Here is a 23,031-nt window from a genome sequence, read left to right as displayed (position 1 = left end):
TAGTGACATAATATGTGGTCGCATTTGCGAAAAGGATCTTCCACACATATCCAATTTATCAACTTTGATGACTCATAACTACAGACTGGAAAGGCTATTGATTTACAATTTGGTCAGTAGTGAGCACTAACATAGTCTATTTAGTAGATGGAGAACTTTTCACATTAATGCATTACCTGAGGACTTAGTTATGGTCTTCTGAATTCGTAGAATTGGATGTGAGTGGAAGACCCCTTTTCACAAATCCAGTCACATATATAACAGTAAGTAAAGTTGTTGAAAAAACAGTTTTCACACATTCCATGGCTTGTATCCAGTTTCCATAGAGGGTTCAAGCTTCCCTAATTAAGGGTCCTAAACTAAAGTGACACAGTAAAGCAAATGTACAATAACAAAAATATGTTATTCCATTGTTCCAGTAATAGCAACATCCACAAAAATTCACCTATAAAATGAACATTTGAATTTTCGAAACTCAACCATATCAGTGAATTATTAATATAAATCTTAACTAAAGCAGTTAATGCTGAATTTCTACTCATTGATGCGTAGAATAAACCTAAATACTTTGAAGTACAATTAAAGTTTACAACATTGCAAAAATTATTTTCTGCATCGTGTTAATTCTTATTGCTTTATGCACAACCATATATGGGAGATTTCCAAAATTCAATCACAATTTAGGTACACTAGATGCTATGCAGTGGTGATTCTAGATCTGACCTACAGGGGAGGGCCAAGTAGGGAACAGTATAACTATTGTTGAATGGCTGTAATATAAAGTAGAATTTCAGGGGGGTCTGGGGGTGCAAGAAGCTGCAGGATGTTTGCAATTTAAAGCTTGAAAACAGCCTAAAATTGATGGTAAAAACATGAAAAATGTCAAAATAACAATGCCAATCTATACTACAACTTTCCCCAAGATTTAAGAAAAATTATTTTTCAGCAAGGGGGGCCATGGCCACCCTTACAATCGCCTTTGATGCTACGGCTATGTACTAGATACAAGAGATGCAATTCAGATCATCACTGATAAGTCAAGCATGTAGTAGTTGTGAATGATGCAATAATAGTAGTATCATAATTGATGTGTATTCATTATCACAAAAATGAGCATAAGTAGAATAATCAATCCTATCATTACTGGGGATGGCAGGTGAGATAACATAGTTCACAGCATAGTGAGCATGCTAGCTAGCGTACCATCATATTGCAAAGGGAAGGTAACTCTTAAATAATATACACAACACTATTGTTTGTCTGTGCCATTACTTAATCTGATCATAAATAGGATCAGCGGAATATGCTTTTCAGGTTCCTTATTATTTTTCTTTGCCCATTATACCTGATATTATTAGATTATTGACATGAAAATAAAGGAAAAATCCTGTTCATCCTGATCTTGACACTACAAAACTTCTAGTCGCAAATGTAAAATGCGTCCCGCTCTAACTGTCAAAATTCTATAGATTGATTCTGAAATATACTTAAGTATATCTGTTTTCTTCTGCAACCATCAACAATTATAACTTCTACCTTCAAAGATCAAGATATTTGTCATGTTACAATTAACTGACTGCTTTATTCGGATAGATGAAAGCTCTATTAGAGTACATCGGTCATTTATTCTAGTGTACATTTATGCTAGTAGTGTTTGAGTGGTCTCTGCAAAATAAATACTGGAGGCATAATTTATAAATTTATTAAACTGTATTTCTGAAAATTATTCTATTATTTCTAAACTTGTTTTTACTACCTATTATTCAGGCATATTCTGCAGGTCACTAATTAGATACAAGATTAACTCTCGAGATTAATTAATAGACATTTTGTGACAGTGTAAATACTTAAGCGACCTAAAGGATGCATAATAAAGGAATGCTTCAACCATTTCAAGTTTGCAGTTTTCTAAAGTTCATGTCTAGATCTGGTACTAGCATTAGTAACCAATTATCAACAGGGCTCAATTACTGGAACAATGATTTTCAATTATCAGATATGGAATTCTGATATAAAACGGTAGTTCTCCATTTATTTTTCAGTGCCACGACTTCACTTTACATGAAACTTTCTGTACATAGCATTGTGATTGTCCCTACTTTTATCTCATATAGCTGTAAGTATTATATCGCCTAACATTTGTGATAACAGTATGTGAAGTCCAGGTTGGTAAATACCAAATTGAGTATGACTTTTGTGTATAAAGAGGTAGGCCAAGGTCTAAGTTAGCTCCTGCTGTTCTTGATGCTTGATGTCGAAAGCTGAGAAATGCAGAAGAAATGGAGTCCCAAAGCAATGGAAGATGCTATAGCAGCTGTTACGAATGGACAAATAAAGGTGATTCATGCTGCAAAAGTTTACAGTGTGCCAAAATCGACTCCACATGACCTGGTATCAGGGAAGGTTAAACATAAGCCAGGTCCTAAACCATACTTATCTAGCACAGAAGAAAAGGAATTAGCTGATTTCTTAGCACGTAGATATTACCAAAGTGGGATATGGTAGAACAAGGAAGCAAGTACATACCATCACAGGATCATGTGCACGTGACAAGGGAAAGACTGTAGAATCACCAATAGTGGCCTCAGATGGATGGTTCAGAAAGTTTATGGATAGAAAACCACAACTATTGTATTGAAAAGGGGACTCAAATGTTAGGATTTAGTGTTTAACTGAGGAGGTAATTTCTGATCATTTTGCTCTGTTAAAACAGGAGTTGATCAAAGGCAACTTTATGAATTTTCCAAGTAGAATATACCATGTTGATGAAACTGGGATATCTCTGGAAGGTCATGCACCATGGGTTGTAGCCCTAAAAGGCCAAAAGATGATACAGGACATCAGTAAACAAAAATCAAAGTACGGTTATAGCTTGTGTGAGTGCCAGTGGACAGTGCATTCCACCTTTTGTTATCTTTGATGCCAAAAGACTGAACAGTGACTACACAAAGGATGAAGTACCAGGAACTTCCTATGGGCTTAGTGAGAAAGACTGGGTAGGAAGTGAGATGCTTAAGGGTTGGTTTGTTGAGCATTTCATTGAGCATGCTGTTGGAGCACACCCTCTTTTGTTGCATAGCCCACATTATCAACCTGAGTTAAACTATTTTGCCAAGCAATATGGAATTGTGCAGTTTTGCTTGCCACCCCACACAACTCATGTGAGTCAGCCACTTGATGCCAGTGTTTTTAAATCTTTAAAGCAAAATTGGCAAGCCTTATATACAATCTCACCCAACAATGACCATCATCAAGTACCAGTTTTCTAGTCTCTTGAACCATGTTTGTGGCAAAACTATGGCCCCCTCAGCAGTATGTGCTGGTTTTCACAAGTGTGTGGTGTTTTCCCATTTAATCTTGATGTAACTGACTGTGGTCTTACTGTAATAAAGGATGGCCTAAACCTGATCAAACAAAGCAAATCAGAATTCCAATGATCCCAAAAGTGCAAATCTGGAAGCAACTGGCAGCCAGTGGCCAGCTTAAAATGATGTTCTTTTTGAATGTAAACATGAAGAGGAAATGACTTGCCTGATGAGCAGTACTTAAGTGGGTTACATAACACCCGTGACAGTGAGGAAGCAACTGGCAGCCAGTGGCCAGCTGAAATAGTTGCTATATTTTAGCATAGTTGTGAAGAAGGCTATGATTTGTCCGATGAGTACTTAAGATGGTTATACGACACCCATCCAGAAGCTGATGGCTCAAGTAATAACGTGTCTTCTTTAGTAGATTATTTTCTGATTTGCCTGTAGCTACACCAGTGAAGTAACAACCATTCTACCAGAACCTGACATTGAAGAAAAATGGCAGACCATAGCTCACAAGAGGTAGTATTAGTAGACCAAGGCACACAGGAGGAAGAAACATCAGAGCAAGGCACACAAGAAGTTGCAGTTCAGCCACAGTCTTTATCAATTAAGTATGAAGGCAGACACCAAAAAAATTGTCATTTGTGATCCATGATTTTTCAAAATAAATATGATCTACAATCATGCATATTAAAATAACTACACTGAGATAATAATAAATCTAAATTGAGAAGTATGGACAAAAAAGCTCTTTTCCAATTGCATCAATCTCTACAGTTTATGTTCAGGGCTCCACTGAAAATCAGTGCTTCACTGAGTGGATTCCCTGTTGAAACATTACATTTACAATTTGTTGTATAAGATAATTCTATGATAATAATTTAGTGGTAGCGTTTTGGTGGGCACTACTATTGCAGCCAATCCAAGAATACTTCACTGTATAAAAATGAAATTCTGTTTAATCAACTCTTTGTTCACTAGACCACTTTCTCCCTTATTTTTCGGTTAGCAAGAGATGAACCACTGCAGCCTAGGGAAGAATTTAACCAAAAGATAATAAATGCCTACAATGAGGCTCTTTAAAAGGCTCCCTTTCTTCTAATCAGTTTAAACTGGTAACACTCGGTGTTGAGGGAGCAGGCAAGACTAGTACCATCAACACTCTCATGGGTGAGAAGCTGAAACAAGTGGGAAATTTTACAGAATTTTAGTATTGTTACTGTTCTGGCATTACAGCTTCAGGTAGTGCACATTAGCGATAATTATTGGTCTACACAGTTTTATGTCAATCCGCTAATTGATACATCGTGCCAACATTTGGCTAATGCACACGACCTCCTCCAAGTAGTAAATTTTTTGTGAATATTGAATGGGTCTTGGTCTATGTTTGATAAAAGTTTTGTGGTGGGACCACAATGGGCTCAAGAGATATGATGAATTATGTTGTGGTATGCAGTGGAGTTTTGTTGCCTATTATTGCTGTATCGGAGTATACACCTCCAATAACCACTCACAATAAGGCCATGCCAAGTTTTGTCTTACAGAGTGAAGGTGTCTAGGTAAGGTGTCTAGGTACAGTGTAACCTGTATTAGTGAACACCTGTATTGAAAGACCGTTTATTGTGATGCAGTTTATTTATACTTTTCTAATTGGATATTGATGTATAGCACCAAAGCATCAACCCTTTCTAGCAAATCTGTCCTTGTTAGACAGGTGGACATTAAATGAGATCACCACACATCCATAAATACATGAATGTTTTACCATCTCTTTAGAAATACTTTATTAAGTCATATTCGCTATAGTGCACTTACATACATAGCCCCACTCCACACTATTTTCATTTTACGTACATGGCTGCATAAGTAAAACAGACTTCCTCAAAAAGATGACCCAGACACCAGGGCCCAGACACCTTGATAGCCAGGATATGTTTTCTTGATTTCAATTTATAATTGTACGTATGTTTGGACCCAAGACTAGTCTGTTATTTCTCACTTTATCAATGGTGACCGGATCTGCGAAAACAGGACATAATCACACAAGCCTAAATTTACAGTATAAAGCATTGAATACATTGGGTGAAATACTTGCATATTATTGAAAAAATTCCGTACTCATTACAAGAAATTTGAGACTGCTTTATTAGAAAGTTTTGATGATATTTAAAAATATTTCTCCTGTTGTCTTAAGAGTAATTCAGCAGGAAACCATATACTTGTAATTCCCTTACAGGTGGTCAGCTAGCAGCTTATTTAACAAATGAAAGCCATATAAGTGTCAAATATATTCATAAGAGGCCTTGCGAAGGCACATTGAATTTCTTCACAAGGCATTTTGTTAATGTGATTCATTATTGCAATGAATAATTTTACCTATATGTCAGCTTACATTACACTATAAGAGGACTGTAATAGCAGAGATCAAAGACACTTAGCTGTGCTCTGATGCAGGCTAAAATAGTTTTAAAACTCTCTAATAGAGCATTCAATAATGACCTCCATTTCTTGTAATGAAATGTTTTGAACGCCGCGTTCTTAGTGAAGAAAGGGACTAACCATAACACCATAGATATCATCTTATTTGCCTGCTCAAGAGGAGTTGGAAAATCTTTGTTTCGTTGCAGTAGACCCAAGGATACGGAAGTTATGAGCGTTTGTTTACATTATGTCGAAGCGATCGTACGAGATCAATTTTTCTTCAAGAATTTTGCCTTTGTATGCAGTGAAGAAGAGTGAGTAAAGAAACAAATTACCCAGTAATCGATTGCCCTATTCATGGCGAACACGATGGTCAACTTTGTAGCTCTGTATCTCAATCCGTTGGTAAGTTACAACCGTTTTTGTAAGCGCCTGTAATTTATTTTCCCTTACTGTACAAATCGATTTTTCTTTTGTTGCTACTTTGTAGGACTGTGACTCCCACAGTTATTGGCATATGAAGCTGAAACTTTGCCAGTGGGTACATTTGGCTACGTAGATTATAAATATTTAACAAACAGGGATTCGAAAAATATGTGATTAGCTATGTCCTGTTTATTATTTTTTGTTTTTATTTTTCCCGGGGTATCCAGCACCCCTTTCCACCACCCCTAGCACTAGATGTTGAAGTGCTAGCCAAAAGAAAGACTAAAAAATTTATTGGATTAAGGGAAAGGCACCTGACCTTCTTTCAGAGCAGGGTCAAGAGCCCTATGGCTGGCCGGGCAGCCACTGTGGGAGCGTGCTCCCCTGAGACAAGTAATGTCCTGTTTTCGTAGATCCAGTCACTATTTATGGTCCAGGGAATAGAAGAGTTACACGGTATACAGTAGATGCATTGCTTGTATATACCAAGAGTGTTTTTTTTTATAATATGAACTCTTGTTTGTACCTCAGTGTGTGATTTATAGTACTGTAATTATTAGATGGTTTTTCAAAGTATTTTGCATTCACGCTTTGAAAATCAGTACAGGATGAAAACATGGTCAACATGTTTACCTACCGCATGAGTATGTGCATGAATTTATATGATTTGATCTTCAAAGTGGGTAAACAGTGTAAAGTAATTTAGTAATTAATTTCATACATTGAGGTGTAAGTAATGTTTGCATACGGTAAAACCCCTCCATTCCTAGGACCATAATAAGGTGTTCATATTACAGAATCTTGGTCCAAATGTATGTGTACCATTAGCAGGGGCGGATCCTGGGTTTGGAATGAGGGGTGCACCATGACCAGCATAATAGGTAGTTATATAAAGCAGAAGCACAGAACCCTGGAAGCTACAGGTATCTTATATATCAAGACACACGATAGTGTGTCGTGCAGCCCAAGAAGCTGGCGTGCCACACCGTGGGTATATTGACAGGAAGAAAGAAAAGTCATTTTCACACCTTTGTATCTCGGTTATACCTTAGGCCACTCCTATTGGTAATTATGTTTCTGGTCCACTGCCCGCATCCTTTTTAGGAGAATGTGAAATTACAGAAATATATGGGTATAATGCCCGCATCAGCTTTTTGAAAAACCTGGATTTCAGAAACAAATATTGGGCTGCAACAAGTATGCTAAATCTAACTATCTAAGTGCCATAATTTGTATTTTATCAGTGAAAACCTGCAAGACACGGGTAGAGTGCATAGTACGGATCGATATACTCTAATAGAACAATCAGTAAATCACAAAAATACTCTAATTAAGCAGTCACTTTGTTGTAAACAAGTCACTGTGTAGAGAGTTCAGCAACCAAAATACCACTCTGTAAGGGGTTCAGCTATACAAACAAGTTACTCTGTAGAGAGATCAGCTAGAAACAAGAGAGAGCTCAGTTAAAAGAAGTCACCCTGTAGAGAACTCAGCTGCAGAGAAACTCTGTAGAGAGATCAACTACAAACAAATCACCCTGCAGAGCATTCAGCTATAAACAAATCATCCTGTAGAAAGTTCAGGTGCAAACAAATCACCCTATATGCAGTTCAGCTACAAAAAAAATCACTCTGTAGAGAGTTCAGCTACAAAGAAGCCATCCTGTAGAGAGTTCAGCTACAAACAAGTTACCCTACAGTGAGATCAATTTGAAACAACAGATTTCAGCTACAAACAAATCAACGTGTAGAGAGTTCAGCTATGAACAGATCACCCTGTAGAGAGTTCAGCTAGAAACAAGTTACCCTATAGAGAGATCAGCTAGAAACAAGTCACCCTGTAGAGATTTCAGCAACAAACAGATCATCCTGTAGATAGTTCAGCTAGATACAAGTCACCCTATAGAGAGATCAGCTAGAGGAAGTCACCTTGTAGAGAGACCAGCTAGAAAAAGTTGCCTTGTAGAGAGTTCAGTAACAAAGAAACCATCCTGTAGAGAGTTCAGCTACAAACAAATCACCCTGTAGAGAGTTCAGCTGCAAACAAATCACCCTGTAGCGAGTTCAGCTACAAACAAATCAACCTGTAGAGAGATCAGCTCGAGGAAGTCACCTTGTAGAAAGATCAGCTAGAAACAAGTCACCTTGTAGAGAGTTCAGTGACAAAGAAACTATCCTGTAGAGAGATCAGCTAGAAACAAATCACCCTGTAGAAAGTTCAGCTACAAACAAATCACCCTGTAGATAGATCAGCTAGAAACTAGACAAAATATAGGGAATTCAGTTACAAGTAAATCACCCCCCTGTAGAGAGATCAGATTACCCTGTAGAGAGTTCAGCTACAACTGAACAAATCACCCTGAGGAAAGTTCAGGTATAAAAAATCCCCCTGTAGATAGTTTTGATACAAACAAATCACTCTGTAGAGAGTTCAGCAAGATAAAAGTCACACTGTAGAGAGATCAGGTCACCCTTTAGAGAGATCAGGTCACCCTTTAGAGAGGTCAGCTAGAAAAAGTCACCTTGTAGAGAGTTTAGCTATACAAAGAACAGAGAGTTCAGCTAGAAACAAGTGACCCTATGAAGAGATCAGCTAGAAACAAGTCACCCTGCAGAGAATTCAGTTACAAACAAATCACCCTGTAGAAATTTCAGCTACAAGCAGATTATCCTGTAGATAGTTCAGCTATAGATACTGTACAAGTCATCCTGTAATAGCAGAAGTCACCTTGTAGAGACCAGCTACAAAGAAACCATCCTGTAGAGAGTTCAGCTACAAACAAATCACCCTGTAGAGAGTTCAGATATGGACAGATCACCCTGTAGATAGTTCAGCTATACAAGTCACCTTGTAGAGAGATCAGCTAGAAGAAGTCACCGTCTAGAGAGATCAGCTAGAAGCAAGTCACCTTGTAGAGAGTTCAGCTACAAAGAAATCATCCTGTAGAGAGTTCAGCTACAAACAAATCACCCTTAGAGTGTTCAGCTAGATAAAAGTCACCGTACAGAGAGATCAGGTCACCCTATAGAGAGATCAGCTAGAAGAAGTCACCTTGTAGAGAGTTCAGCTACAAAGAGCACACTGTAGAGAGTTCAGCTAGAAACATTTTACTCTATAGAGAGATCAGCTAGCCCTGTAGAGATTTCAGTTACAAACAGATCATCCTGTAAATAGTTCAGCTAAATACAAGTCACATTGTAGAGAGATCAGCTAGAGGAAGTCATCTTGTAGAGAGATAGGCTAAAACAAGTCACCTTGTAGAGAGTTCAGCTCCAAAGAACCCACTCTGTAGAAAGTTCAGCTACAAATAAGTTACCCTATATAGAGATTAGCTAGAAAGAAGCCTGTAGAAAGCTCAGCTACAATCAAATTACCTTGCAGAGAGTTCAGCTACAAACAAACCACTTTATAGAGAGATGAGCTAGAAACAAGTCACCTTGTAGAGAGGTCAGCTACAAAGAAACCATCCTGTAGTTCAGCTACACTTCAAGTCACCCAGTAGAGAGATCAGCTGCAAAGAAATTATCCTGTGGGAATAATTGGCGTTTAATAAATATATGTATATAATTTGTATAATTACTATATAATAGAATGAAAAATAGTTGAACTATTAAAAATCGTTTTATTTTCTTCTTCCTGTGGTAAATAAAAAAAACTGATGGGTTAAAAAAGCCCCAAAGCCAGCCATAGGCTGGCTTTGCTATATACAAATACAAAAAAAAGTGATATCTAATCGAAAACATCCCAACCATAAAAAAAGGTGCAGCCCCCAAAAAGGCCCTGGTGAAAAAAAGGTGTGAAATTCAAGGTGGCGGCTAAAAAATGGCTGTGATGGTAGGTTAATGGCAAAAATTTTAATTATGACAATTCAGGTGATTTTGGTGCCGAATCCCAGTGGAGGAGGCAATGCAAATTCACCTGAACTGTTGTAATTAAAATTTTTGCCATTAACTTACCATCACAGCCATTTCTTGGTCGCCACCTTGGATTTCACATCTTTTTTCATGATGGCCTTTTTGGGGGCCGCACCTTTTTTTACAGCTTGGCTGTTTTTGATTAGATATATATATATATATATATATACATATCAAGACACACGGTAGTGTGTCGTGCGGCCCAAGAAGCCGGCGCGCAACCCCGTGAGTATATTGACAGGAAGAAAGATCAAGACACACGGTAGTGTGTCGTGCGGCCCAAGAAGCCGGCGCGCAACCCCGTGAGTATATTGACAGGAAGAAAGAAAACGCAATTTTCGCACCTCCGTAGCTCTGTGCTTCCTTAATGAAACAAGACAAATTTTGCTGTGTACATTCCCTCCAACTTCAGTACTCCACATTCCAAATTTGAGCGAAATCGCTTCAGGCATTCCTGAGATATGCGACTTCAAAAATTGGCTTAGTTTCTTCGTTTTTTTTCTTCTTCTTATTTTTCTTCCTCTTTTCGCACACTTACAAAAACTGCTATAAAACGCGAACGCGTTATCCGATTGCCTTGAAATTTGGCACACAGAAGGGGGGTATAAAGGCGCATCTCTGTACCAACTTTGGCTGGAATACCATAAACAGGCAAAGAGTTATGAGCGATTATGCACGAAATATAACACCAATATGTTGTCACGCCTACAGGGTAAACCGCGTATGGGAAGAAGCTGAAAATCGGTGGGTGAATAGGTTAACTATTGAACCTCAAACCTTTTGTGGTTTGAAAGAAATCGAGCTAAAAACCAGGAAGATACAGCAAAAAAATCAACAGTGTGTAACAATTACGCAATCGAGATTAGCAAAATTATTTTATTATTATTATTATTATTATGCTTGCCACGCATACCAGATAAACCACTTGGGGTAATGCTTTGAAAATCGCTGTACAGATGGAGTTATCATCTTAGAAAGGCTCTTCAATGGTGTAGAAAAATCAGACTTAAAGCCACGGAGTTATAACACGAAATCCAACTTGGTGTAGCAAGTGCGAGATCGAGATACTCTAATAGAGCAGTCATCCTAATAGAGCAGTCACCCTGAACAGAATTCAAGAGATCAGTTAGAAATAAGTAACCTGTATAGAGATCAGCTACAAACAAATCACCCTGTAGAGAGTTCAGCTACAAACAATTCACCCTGTTCAGACATCAGTTAGAAGAAGTTTTCTTGTAGAGACTTCAGTTACAAACAAATCACCCTGTTGAAAGATCAGCTAGAAGATGTCACCTTATAGATAGTTCAGTTACAAAGAAACCACCATGTAGAGAATTCAGCTACAAACTAGTGACCCAGTAGATACATCAGCTAGAAGAAGTTACCTTGTAGGGAGTTCAGCTACAAAGAAACCATTCTGTAAAGAGCTCAGCTGCAAACAAATCACCTATACAGAATTCAACTACAAACAAATCACCCTGTAGAGAGATCAGCTAGAAGAAGTTACCTTGTAGATAGTTCAGCTACAAACAAATCATCCTGTAGAGAGATCAGCTAGAAGAAGTTACCTTGTAGATAGTTCAGCTACAAACAATTCACCCTGTACAGAGCTCAGTTAAAAGAGGTTTCCTTGTAGAGAGTTCAGCTACAGACAAATCACCCTGTAGAGAGATCAGTTAGAAGAAGTTACCTTGTAGATCGTTCAGCTACAAACAATTCACCCTGTAAAGAGATCAGCTAGAAGAAGTTACCTTGTAGAGAGTTCAGCTACAAAGAAACCATCATGTAGAGAATTCAGCAGCAAACAAATCATGTATAGAGAGTTCAGCTACAAACAAATCTCCTTGTAGAGAGATCAGCTAGAAGAAGTTTCCTTGTAGAGAGTTCTGCTACAAACAAATAACCCTGTAGAAAGATCAGCTAGAAGAAATCACCTTGTAGAATATTCAGCTTCAAAGAAGCAATCATGTGAGAGTTCAAGTACAAACAAATTGTCCTGTAGAGAGATCAGCTAGAAGAAGTTACCTTGTAGAGAGTTCAGCTACAAAGAAACCATCATGTAGATAGTTCAGGTACAAACAAATCACCCTGTAGAAAGATCAGCTATAGAAGAAATCACCTTGTAGAGAGTTCAGCTACAAAGAAACCATCATGTAGAGAGTTCAGCTACAAACAAATCGGCCTGTAGAGAGATCAGCTAGAAGAAATTACCTTGTAGAGAGTTCAGCTACAAAGAAACCATCATGTAAAGAGTTCAGCTGCAAACAAATCACCTGTAGAGAGTTAAGCTACAAACAAATCTCCCTGTAGAGAGATCAGCTAGAAGAAGTCACCTTGCAGGGAGTTCAGTTACAAAGAAATAAACCATGTAGAGAGTGCAGCTGCAAACAAATCACCTGTAGAGAGTTCAGCTAGAAACAAGTCACCCTGTAGAGAGATCAGCTAGAAACAAGTCACCTTGTAGAGAGTTCAGCTAGAAGAAGTCACATTGTAGAGCTACAAAAAAACTACCATGTAGAGTTCAGCTGCAAACAAATCACCCTGTAGAGAACTCAGCTACAAACAAATCGCCCTGTAGAAAGATTAGCTAGAAGAAGTTACCTTATAGGGAGTTCAGCTATGAACAGATCACCCTGTAGAGAATTCAGCTACAAACAAATCACCCTGTAGAGAATTCAGCTACAAACAAATCACCCTGTAGAGAGTTCAGTTACAAAGAAACCACCATGTAGAGAGTTCAGCTGCAAAAGAATCAATCACTCTGTTGAGAGTTCAGCTAGAAGAAGTCACCTTGTAGAGAGTTAAGCTGCAAATAAATCACCCTGTAGAGAATTCGGCTACAAACAAATCACCCTGTAGAAAGATCAGCTAGAAGAAGTTACCTTGTAGAGAGTTCAGCTACAACGAAACCACCATGTAGAGAGTTCAGCTACAAACAAATCACCTGTAGAGAGTTCAGCTAGAAACAAGTCACCCTGTAGAGAGATCAGCTAGAAACAAGTCACCTTGTAGAGAGTTCAGCTAGAAGAAGTCACGTTGTAGAGAGTTCAGCTACAAAGAAACCACCATTTAGAGAGTTCAGCTGCAAACAAATCACCCAGTAGAAAGTTCAGGTATGAACAGATCACCCTGTTGAGAGTTCAGTTAGAAACAAGGAATCCTGTAGAGAGATCACCTAGAAGTATCGCCTTGTAGAGAGTTCAGCTACAAACAAATCACCTGTAGAGAGTTCAGCTACAAACAAATCACCCTGTAGAGAGATCAGCTAGAAGAAGTCACCTTGTAGAGAGTTCAGCTATAAAGAAACCACCATGTAGAGAATTCAGCTGCAAACAAACACCCTGTAGAGAACTCAGCTACAAACAAATCGCCCTGTAGAAAGATCACGCTAGAAGAAGTTACCTTATAGGGATTTCAGCTACAAACAAATCACCCTGTAGAGAGTTCAGCTACAAAGAAACCATTCTGTAAAGAGCTCAGCTGCAAACAAATCACTTGTACAGAATTCAGCTACAAACAAATCACCCTGTAGAGAGATCAGCTAGAAGAAATTACCTTGTAGATAGTTCAGCTACAAACAAATCACCCTGTAGAAAGATCAGTTAGAAGAAGTTACCTTGGAGAAAGTTCAGCTACAAAGAAGCCATTTTGTAAGGAACTCAGCTGCAAACAAATCACCTGTACAGAATTCAACTACGAACAAATCACCCTGTAGAGAGATCAGCTATAAGAAGTTACCTTGTAGATAGTTCAGCTACAAACAAATCTCCCTGTAGAGAGATCAGCTAGAAGAAATTACGTTGTAGAGAGTTCAGCTACAAAGAAACCACCATGTAGAGAGTTCAGCTGCAAAGAAATCACCCTGTAGAAAATTCTGCCAGAAACAAATTGCCCTGTAGAAAGATCAGTTAGAAGAAGTTACCTTTTAGAGAGTTCAGCTACAAAGAAACCATTTTGTAAAGAGCTCAGCTGCAAGCAAATCACCTATACAGAATCCAGCTACAAACACATCACCCTGTAGAGAGATCAGCTAGAAGAAGTTACCTTGTAGATCGTTCAGCTACAAACAATTCACCCTGTAGAGAGAGCAATTAGAAGAAGTCACCTTGTAGAGTGTTCAGTTACAAAGAAACCACCATGGAGATTTCTGTAATCAGTATAATATTATGTGACCGGATTTGCGAAAAGGGGTCTTCCACACACATCCAATTCCGTAACCGTTGGAGACCATAACTCAGTGTTCAAGTACCATATTAACTTGACAATTTCACCACGTATTCAGCTATAGTGGTGCTCACCACTGTCCAAAATTCAAGGCAATAGCTCTTTCCAATCTGAAGTTATCAATTGTCAAAGTTGGCAAATTGGATGTGTGTGGAAGACCCCTTTTCGCAAATCCGGTCACATATGTATTATACATTATATATAATTTGTACATTTACTGATAAAATATTTAAAGTACATCTACTTCATCTTTTCTTCTTCCTGTAGTAAAGAAAAAAACATAGGTTGAAAAAGTCCCAAAGCTGGCCATAGGCCGGCTTTGGGGTATACAAATACAAAAAGAAATGAAATCTAATCCAAAACAGCCAAGCTGTAAAAAAAGTGTGCGGCCCTCAGAAAGGCTATGGTGAAAAAAGATGTGAAATCCAAGGTGGCGGCCAAGAAATGGCTGTGATGGTAGGTTAATGGTAAAAATTTTAATAATGACAATTTAGGTAAATTTTGTGAAGCGGCACAAAAATTCACCTGAATTGTCGTTATTAAAATTTTTACCATTAACCTACCATCACAGCCATTTCTTGGCCGCCACCTTGGATTTCACATCTTTTTTCACCATAGACTTTCTGAGGGCCGCACACTTTTTTTACAGCTTGGCTGTTTTGGATTAGATATATATATATATACATATATATATATATATCATGACTGAAATTTTTGTTGTAGGGTAGACAAATATCTAATATGACATGCTTTCTATGTAGCCTGCATTGCTCAAGAGCTGCAGGGATCATGCCATGACATGCAGTTATGAGTTCAGTTACAAACCCAAAGTAAGTTGTCTTGTAGAATGACATGCAAAGGACCAAATTCATTTAAATTCCTAGCAGGCTGTAGCTAAGTCTACATGTGTCCATGGATTAGTGCTACAGATACAAGTTGCAATTACTGTGGAGATTAAACTAATCGACGGACTGCTCTTTTGGAGTATCTCAATCTTTTATATGATTTTTTGGAGAGGAAGGGGGCATGCGCACGTGCCCCCTTTGGATCTGCTACTGACTAGAGTGGGAATATAAACAGACATCTTGCTTATCAAGGCGTCCATGCAGGTATCCATTTCAGGAGTTTTGTCGTGTGTACCTATGCAACCACATACACAACTTAAATAGGGCTAAGTCCAGTACAGTGTGATTCAACTTAATAAAGAAGGTATTTCTGAAGAGATGATACAATATTCACATGATATGCTTTTGGACATGTGGTTGTTAGGTCAGATCTGTAATTTAAAGTCAACTTGTCTAATAAGGACTATTATTGGATTTGCTAGAAAGGGTTGCTACACATTAATATCCAATTAAATAATTGCTGTATGGGAGTGTACACCTCCAATAACCACTTGCAACAAGGGGTTTGTCTTACAGAATGAAGGTGTCTAGATACATTGCAACCTGTATTAGTGACCACCTGTATTGAAAGGCCATCTATGTGCTGCAGTTACTTTATACTTCTTTAATTGGATATTAATGTGTAGCAACCATTTCTAGCAAATCCAAAAATAGTTCTTATTAGACAAGTTGACTTTAAATCACAGATCTGATCTGACAACCACATGGGAAATTGGAAACAGCTGAAATTAAAAACTGAAACTGACAAAAAACTAAAATTGGTCAAAATGTTATATTAACAGGTACCTCTTAACAAAGAACACCTCTGTAATAAGACCACCTGTATAATAAGACCATGCCTCTAATAAGACCACCTTATTATAGTAGTTATGTCAAGTAGGTCCAACAAATATGGCTAAAGTGTACTCATAATGTAAAATATCAATCAATCAGTCAGTCATGTGATCAGTAATTAAAAGTTAAAATGACAGCTGCAGGGTTGTACAAAAGGATATACTATCTTACCATGCCAAGACACAAATGAAAATGGAGCAATTACATGCATAATTTACTCCACTGATACTGGATTTGATAATGGATTTCTCATGAATTGTGCATGATTTAAGAATTGTATAGTAAAATTAATGATCTTGGAATTTGTGTCTTGGTAATAGTTAGACACTCGTTATAGGCTTCAGGATTTAAAAACCTGAGGTTATGTCAATAATTACCTGTGCCTCGGTAATTATTGATGTCACCTCAGGTTTTTAAATCTTTGAGGATGTCTATACGAGTGCTTAACTATTATTAAGACATAAAGTCCAAGATCATTAATGTTTACTTTGTAACTATGCAACTCCTAAATCACGCACGATTCCATTATCAAATCCAGTATCAGCGGAGTATATTATCCATGCAATTGCTCCATTTTCATTTGTGACATGCAATGACCATGGACTTTAGGTCTTGGTATGGTCTTGGCATGGTGAGATCGCATATCCTTTTGTACAACCCTGCAGCTGTCACTTTAACTTTTAAATACTGACTGATTGATTGATTGATACTTATGAGTATACACCTTAGCAATATTTGTTGACATAACTACTATAATGAGGTGGTCTTATTAGAGGCGGTCTTATTATACAGGTCTTTCAATTCTTCAGCTATAAAAGTTTCATCCTTACAATCAGGAAGAAGTAATACAGCAGTGGAAGGCAAGCCACCTTGCAGCAATGATGATGGATCACCCGCTACTGAGATTTCTAGCACATACAATGATGTGCCTGTGGACATAGATGCAGAACCTAGTGATTTTAATGCTGAACAACAGCAATTATACAAGAAGAGATTTGATGAAGGATATAATTTGTATATTGACCCAGATTACATACGATGGCTTAGAATGTACCATCCCGAATCATATCCAAGTAGCTGTTCAGAATCTGAATCAGTTGTCTTATTTTCAAATATCTCTCCAGAAGAACCTGTAGCAGTTTTTGAATACACTTGTATTATTGAAAGTATAATTTCCAAACCTGCAGAAACCCCTACCAGGGATATACTATGGACCTTGCATCAAGGTTGTCATGCATCACCCCAGAGCAACCTGGTCCCACTACACCTGATGAAGTAATCATACCTGCAGAAACCCCCAAGTCTTTGATGTAACATTCTGGGAAATCCTAGTGTGCCAGATGCTTGCAGGACACCAGATGGTGGAATGAATTTTGCATCTGCAGAGGGCTCTATGAGTGTTGTTAAGGCCCCAGTGTTACGATCAGGTATTACACCAGAACAAACTGTGCAAAGATCTTAAATGCATCTGCAGAAACTCCCAGCAGAGTGCCTAGGTCCTCAAACTCTAGCATATCAGAATTCTTAGTGTGCCTGGAGCCATCATCTACACCAGAGAGATCATTGCCTTGTGCTAGATTACTTACTAGTATTGAGAGCTTAGCAATGTTAGAAGAAAAAGAGAACAATAAGAAAAGAGAGCTTGAGGAAAAAGAAAAAAGAAAGCAGGAAAGAGCTGATAAGAAATGGATAAGAGAAGAAACAGCAAAGAGAAACAAAGAACAAAGGGCCCAGGTTTGCTCAAGAAGGCAGCAGGACAAGCATCAAAGAGGGTATCTAGGAAGAAAAAGAATTCCACTACAACAAACAGTAGTGCTAGCACTGTTGGCATTACAGCTATCAATGGTGGAGTTGATGATTCAGATATCAGTGATATTGCTGCTGAAGAGCTACTGACAGAAATAGCTCAGCAAAAGAATTTAATGGACAATGAAGACATTGATCCGAACGTATCTTGTATGTGTTTTCAATTGTAGCATGATGATGTACTGGAAGGGGGTGGGGCAGAGTGGATATTCTTCAAGTGTGGAAGATGGTTGCATGAAGACTGCATTGAAGATGTTGTATCAGACAATGATGGATTTCAATATTTTTGTACTTTTTGCATTGACAAATACACTGTGTGAGCAATATTATTTGTCTGCCATATAACTTGCCAATAACACACACAAACAATTTGAAAATCTATTATGTTAGTATATCAGTGGAAGGTAAATTGCATGCAGAGTATTCACTTGTAAGGGAAGTAGCAGGGTGGTCAATAATACTTTTATTGAATTTGTACAGGTGGTCAATAATAGATACTGGTGGTCGATAATCACGGCTTTATAATATGGTCTTAGTCTAACACGCACTGCTTAGGCAAACAATGGTGTATACAACTTTAGATTATGGAGGAGACCAAGAATAGCCAATTATGATGGTGAAATTTGGAAGTAGATGTGAGGTTCCTGTCATAAGTTATCTAATCCAAAACAGCCTAGCTGTAAAAAAAGTGTGCGGCCCTCAGAAAGGCTATGGTGAAAAAAGATGTGAAATCCAAGGTGGCGGCCAAGAAATGGCTGTGATGATAGGTTAATGGTAAAAATTTTAATAATGACAATTCAGGTAAATTTTGTGAAGCGGCACAAAAATTCACCTGAATTGTCGTTATTAAAATTTTTACCATTAACCTACCATCACAGCCATTTCTTGGCCGCCACCTTGGATTTCACATCTTTTTTCACCATAGCCTTTCTGAGGGCCGCACACTTTTTTTACAGCTAGGCTGTTTTGGATTAGATTTCATTTCTTTTTGTATTTGTATACCCCAAAGCCGACCTATGGCCAGCTTTGGGAATTTTTTAACCTATGTTTTTTTCTTTATTACAGGAAGAAGAAAAGATGAAATAGATGTACTTTAAATATTTTATCAGTAAATGTACAAATTATATATATGTGACCGGATTTGCGAAAAGTGGTCTTCCACACACATCCAATTTACGAACTTTGGCAGTTCATAATGTCAGATAGGAAAATAGTATTACCTTGAAATTTGGACAGTGATGAGTAACAACATAGGTTAATGCATGAACAAAATTTCAGGTTAGTATCTTCTTTGAGCACAAAGGTATGGTCATTCAAGTTCATAGAATTGGATGTGTGTGGAAGACCCTTTTTCGTAAATCCGGTCACATATAATACATATGTGACCAGATTTGCGAAAAGGGGCCTTCCACACATCCAATTTGCCAACTTTGACAATTGATAACTTCAGATTGGAAAGAGCTATTGCCTTGAAATTTGGGCAGTGGTGATTTCTTTGCAGCTGAACTCTCTACATGATGGTTTCTTTGTAGCTGAACTCTCTACAAGGTAATTTCTTCTAGCTGATCTCTCTACAGGGTGATTTGTTTGTAGCTGAACTATCTACAAGGTAACTTCTTCTAGCTGATCTCTCTACAGGGTGATTTGTTTGTAGCTGAATTCTGTACAGGTGATTTGTTTGCAGCTGAGCTCTTTACGGTTTCTTTGTAGCTGAACTCTCTACAAAGTAACTTCTTCTAACTGATCTTTCTACAGGGTGATTTGTTTGTAGCTGAACTATCTACAAGGTAATTTCTTCTAGCTGATCTCTCTTCAGGGTGATTTGTTTGTAGCTGAATTCTGTACAGGTGATTTGTTTGCAGCTGAGCTCTTTACAGAATGGTTTCTTTGTAGTTGAACTCTCTACAAGGTAACCTTTCTAGCTGATGTCTCTACAAGGTGACTAGTTTGTAGCTGAACTCTCTACATGGTGGTTTTTTTTTGTAACTGAACTTTCTACAAGGTGACTTCTTCTAGCTGATCTTTCAATAGGGTGATTTGTTTGTAGCTTCACTCTCTACAAGGTAACTTCTTCTAGCTGATCTCTCTACAGGGAGATTTGTTTGTAGCTGAACTCTCTACAGGTGATTTGTTTGTAGCTGAATTCTGTACAGGTGATTTGTTTGCAGCTGAGCTCTTTACAGAATGGTTTCTTTGTAGCTGAACTCTCTACAAGGTAACTTTTCTAGCTGATGTCTCTACAAGGTGACTAGTTTGTAGCTGAACTCTCTACATGGTGGTTTCTTTTTGTAACTGAACTTTCTACAAGGTGACTTCTTCTAGCTGATCTTTCAATAGGGTGATTTGTTTGTAGCTTCACTCTCTACAAGGTAACTTCTTCTAGCTGATCTCTCTACAGGGAGATTTGTTTGTAGCTGAACTCTCTACAGGTGATTTGTTTGTAGCTGAATTCTGTACAGGTGATTTGTTTGCAGCTGAGCTCTTTACAGAATGGTTTCTTTGTAGCTGAACTCTCTAAAAGGTAACTTCTTCTAACTGATCTTTCTACAGGGTGATTTGTTTGTAGCTGAACTATCTACAAGGTAATATCTTCTAGCTGATCTCTCTACAGGGTGATTTGTTTGGAGCTGAATTCTGTACAGGTGATTTGTTTGCAGCTGAGCTCTTTACAGAATGGTTTCTTTCTACCCAGTAGAAACCATCTTGCAAGATCCTGCAGGATCTGTGCATGTAAGTCTTGCAAGATTCTCGCAAAAGTCTTGGTAGATTTCTGTAAATCCTGCAGGATTCTCATTCTTGCAATAAAAAAGGACCTTTTCTTGCAAGAATCCTGCATAGTCCTGCAAGATTCTTGCAAGATCTTGTGAAATTTTCTTACATTAATTTTCTGGCATATCTTTTCTTGCAAGATTTTACAAATCTATTCTTGCAAGAAAGTTTAATGCAATTCGGTTTCTTGCATGTCTTGCAAGACCATCATTAGCTTTACGCATGCATCCTATAGCTGGCCACTTATAATTCAATAATCAATGAATATGAAAACATTTATTAGAAGCTGAACATAATCTTGTAAATGGACATGACTCTTGTTCCAAACTGTTGTATTTAACTCTTGATTGTTGTACAGAACTTGATTTCCAGCTATCGTAGAAAACAACACATTTAAGGAATGTTCCACCACTATATAGTTTGTTACCTATATGTTTATCCATTTAAAATATGTCACATACAGTTGTCGTCAATGCTATTTCGGTTTTGAATTCCCCACTGCATGCTGTATTAGGTAACCTGTAATATGTAGTTGCAATCATATATAAAACAGTATTAGTCACTATATGGAGCACATCATTTCGTTGTTGAGGTCAACTGATTGGATGATTGCTTGCATTATCTTGTTTACAACCTTATGTACAGTGTTAATGCTCTCAACTTTATGGGTATTCTCAGTGACGTTGAGGCATCCATACTAATAAACATTTAATTGCTCACTTATGTCAACTACACATTATCTCCTTACAAGATAAGCAGAGCAAGAGCCAACTTGGAAGTGGCAAGATGTAGCTAACCGCCTACTATGATGTGTATTGTATTGTAGCTATCTTTCTGTATGAAAAAATATTATTGTTCTATAGTGACTTGGTAACCTACAGTATAATATAGATACTAGTCACACCGGAATATGCCAATGATACAAACTAGCTTACCAGATAATTTAAGCAAGACATCACTGACTTTACCGGCTGCCTAGACGGCTCTGCATAGTGATGGAACTTCGGAGACGCATGTTCTCACACGTCGATAAATTCCCAGTTTCTTCGCCTTCACGATAGAAAACTACGGTTGCAGTGTTGTAGGGTACCATCACGTAGTTTACATCATAGCGGGCTGAAAGACCGGCCACTACTCGTAGCCGTCACAACCAGCTCGCACTAATACTGCACTTTTCCTCTCAGTCTTTAAACTTCCTTTGCCATGTCACAATAAGGTGCCATACTACAAGTAACGGCGACTTCCGCTAGAGCCGCTTTATGATGTAAATAGTCACGATGTCACAGCTCGAAAATAACTCCCACCGGAAGAAACCGGCCAGCAATCATTCAAAATACGAGTAAAAACTTAAATGTCACCTTTTAGATCAAGAATTTCACTGATAAAATAATGCTTTCTTCACTACTCCACTCGACACCGTTGCTAAAGAAGCCGTTTCTATGGTAATATTCTTTACTCTAAATAACGCGCTTATTATAGAATATTGTATTTAATAATTTGAAATGTATTTCGGTATTTTTCTGCAACAGCTTATCCTTCTGGTGACTCTGTGACTTCTGTCAGGCTCTTGGCATGGTGTTATCAGTCTTGTATAGCCATAAACACTGAAAGAAAGAAAAAAAACATGAATGACAACTACCTGTACTGAAGCTACCTGTAAAATGTATTGCTATAACATGCTGTTACTTGGATATCTTTGTACTCTCCATGAACTACTGGCTCCAGGGATAGCTAGCTACTAATCCAGAACTTTCCTCAATTCGGCAGATAGTCATCATATAGTATGTAAATCATTTTCCCCAAAGTATATTAATTCTTTCAAGTGTAATTATAAATTCAAGTAAGAAGGTTTGCAAGAATCTGTATAGTCCTTGCAAGATTTTTATGTTCTAGCAAGAATAGAGTAATTCTTGCACTGGATATTCCTGCAGTCATATTTTCTTGCAAGATTTTAACTACTCTTGCAAGAATTTGACAAGAAATTCTTGCAACCATAAATTCTTGCAAGAACTTGCAGGATCTTGCAGGTTCTTGCAAGATGGTTTCTACTGGGTAGCTGAACTCTCTACAAGGTAATTTCTTCTAGCTGATCTCTCTACAGGGAGATTTGTTTGTAGCTGAACTCTCTACAAGGTAACTTTTCTAGCTGATGTCTCTACAAGGTGACTAGTTTGTAGCTGAACTCTCTACATGGTGGTTTCTTTGTAACTGAAATTTCTACAAGGTGACTTCTTCTAGCTGATCTTTCAATAGGATGTTTTGTTTGTAGCTTCACTCTCTACAAGGTAATTTCTTCTAGCTGATCTCTCTACAGGGAGATTTGTTTGTAGCTGAACTATCTACAAGGTAACTTCTTCTAGCTGATCTCTCTACAGGATGATTTGCTCGTAGCTGAATTCTGTACAGGTGATTTGTTTGCAG

General features: G+C 37.9%; 1 long non-coding RNA gene across 1 annotated transcript; it reads right to left on the bottom strand.

The window, feature by feature from the left end:
- Positions 1-20,895: 20,895 nt before the first annotated feature.
- Positions 20,896-22,386, bottom strand: LOC136242478 (uncharacterized). The gene is made up of 3 exons (XR_010694551.1): positions 21,359-22,386; positions 21,038-21,307; positions 20,896-20,982 (listed from the first exon to the last, which is right to left on the bottom strand). It is a non-coding gene; the product is annotated as an uncharacterized lncRNA (long non-coding RNA).
- Between the last annotated feature and the right edge of the window lie 645 nt (positions 22,387-23,031).

Source organism: Dysidea avara, chromosome 2, assembly GCF_963678975.1.
Source record: "Dysidea avara chromosome 2, odDysAvar1.4, whole genome shotgun sequence".
NCBI lineage: Eukaryota > Metazoa > Porifera > Demospongiae > Dictyoceratida > Dysideidae > Dysidea > Dysidea avara.
This window is presented reverse-complemented; position numbering and strand designations above follow the sequence as displayed.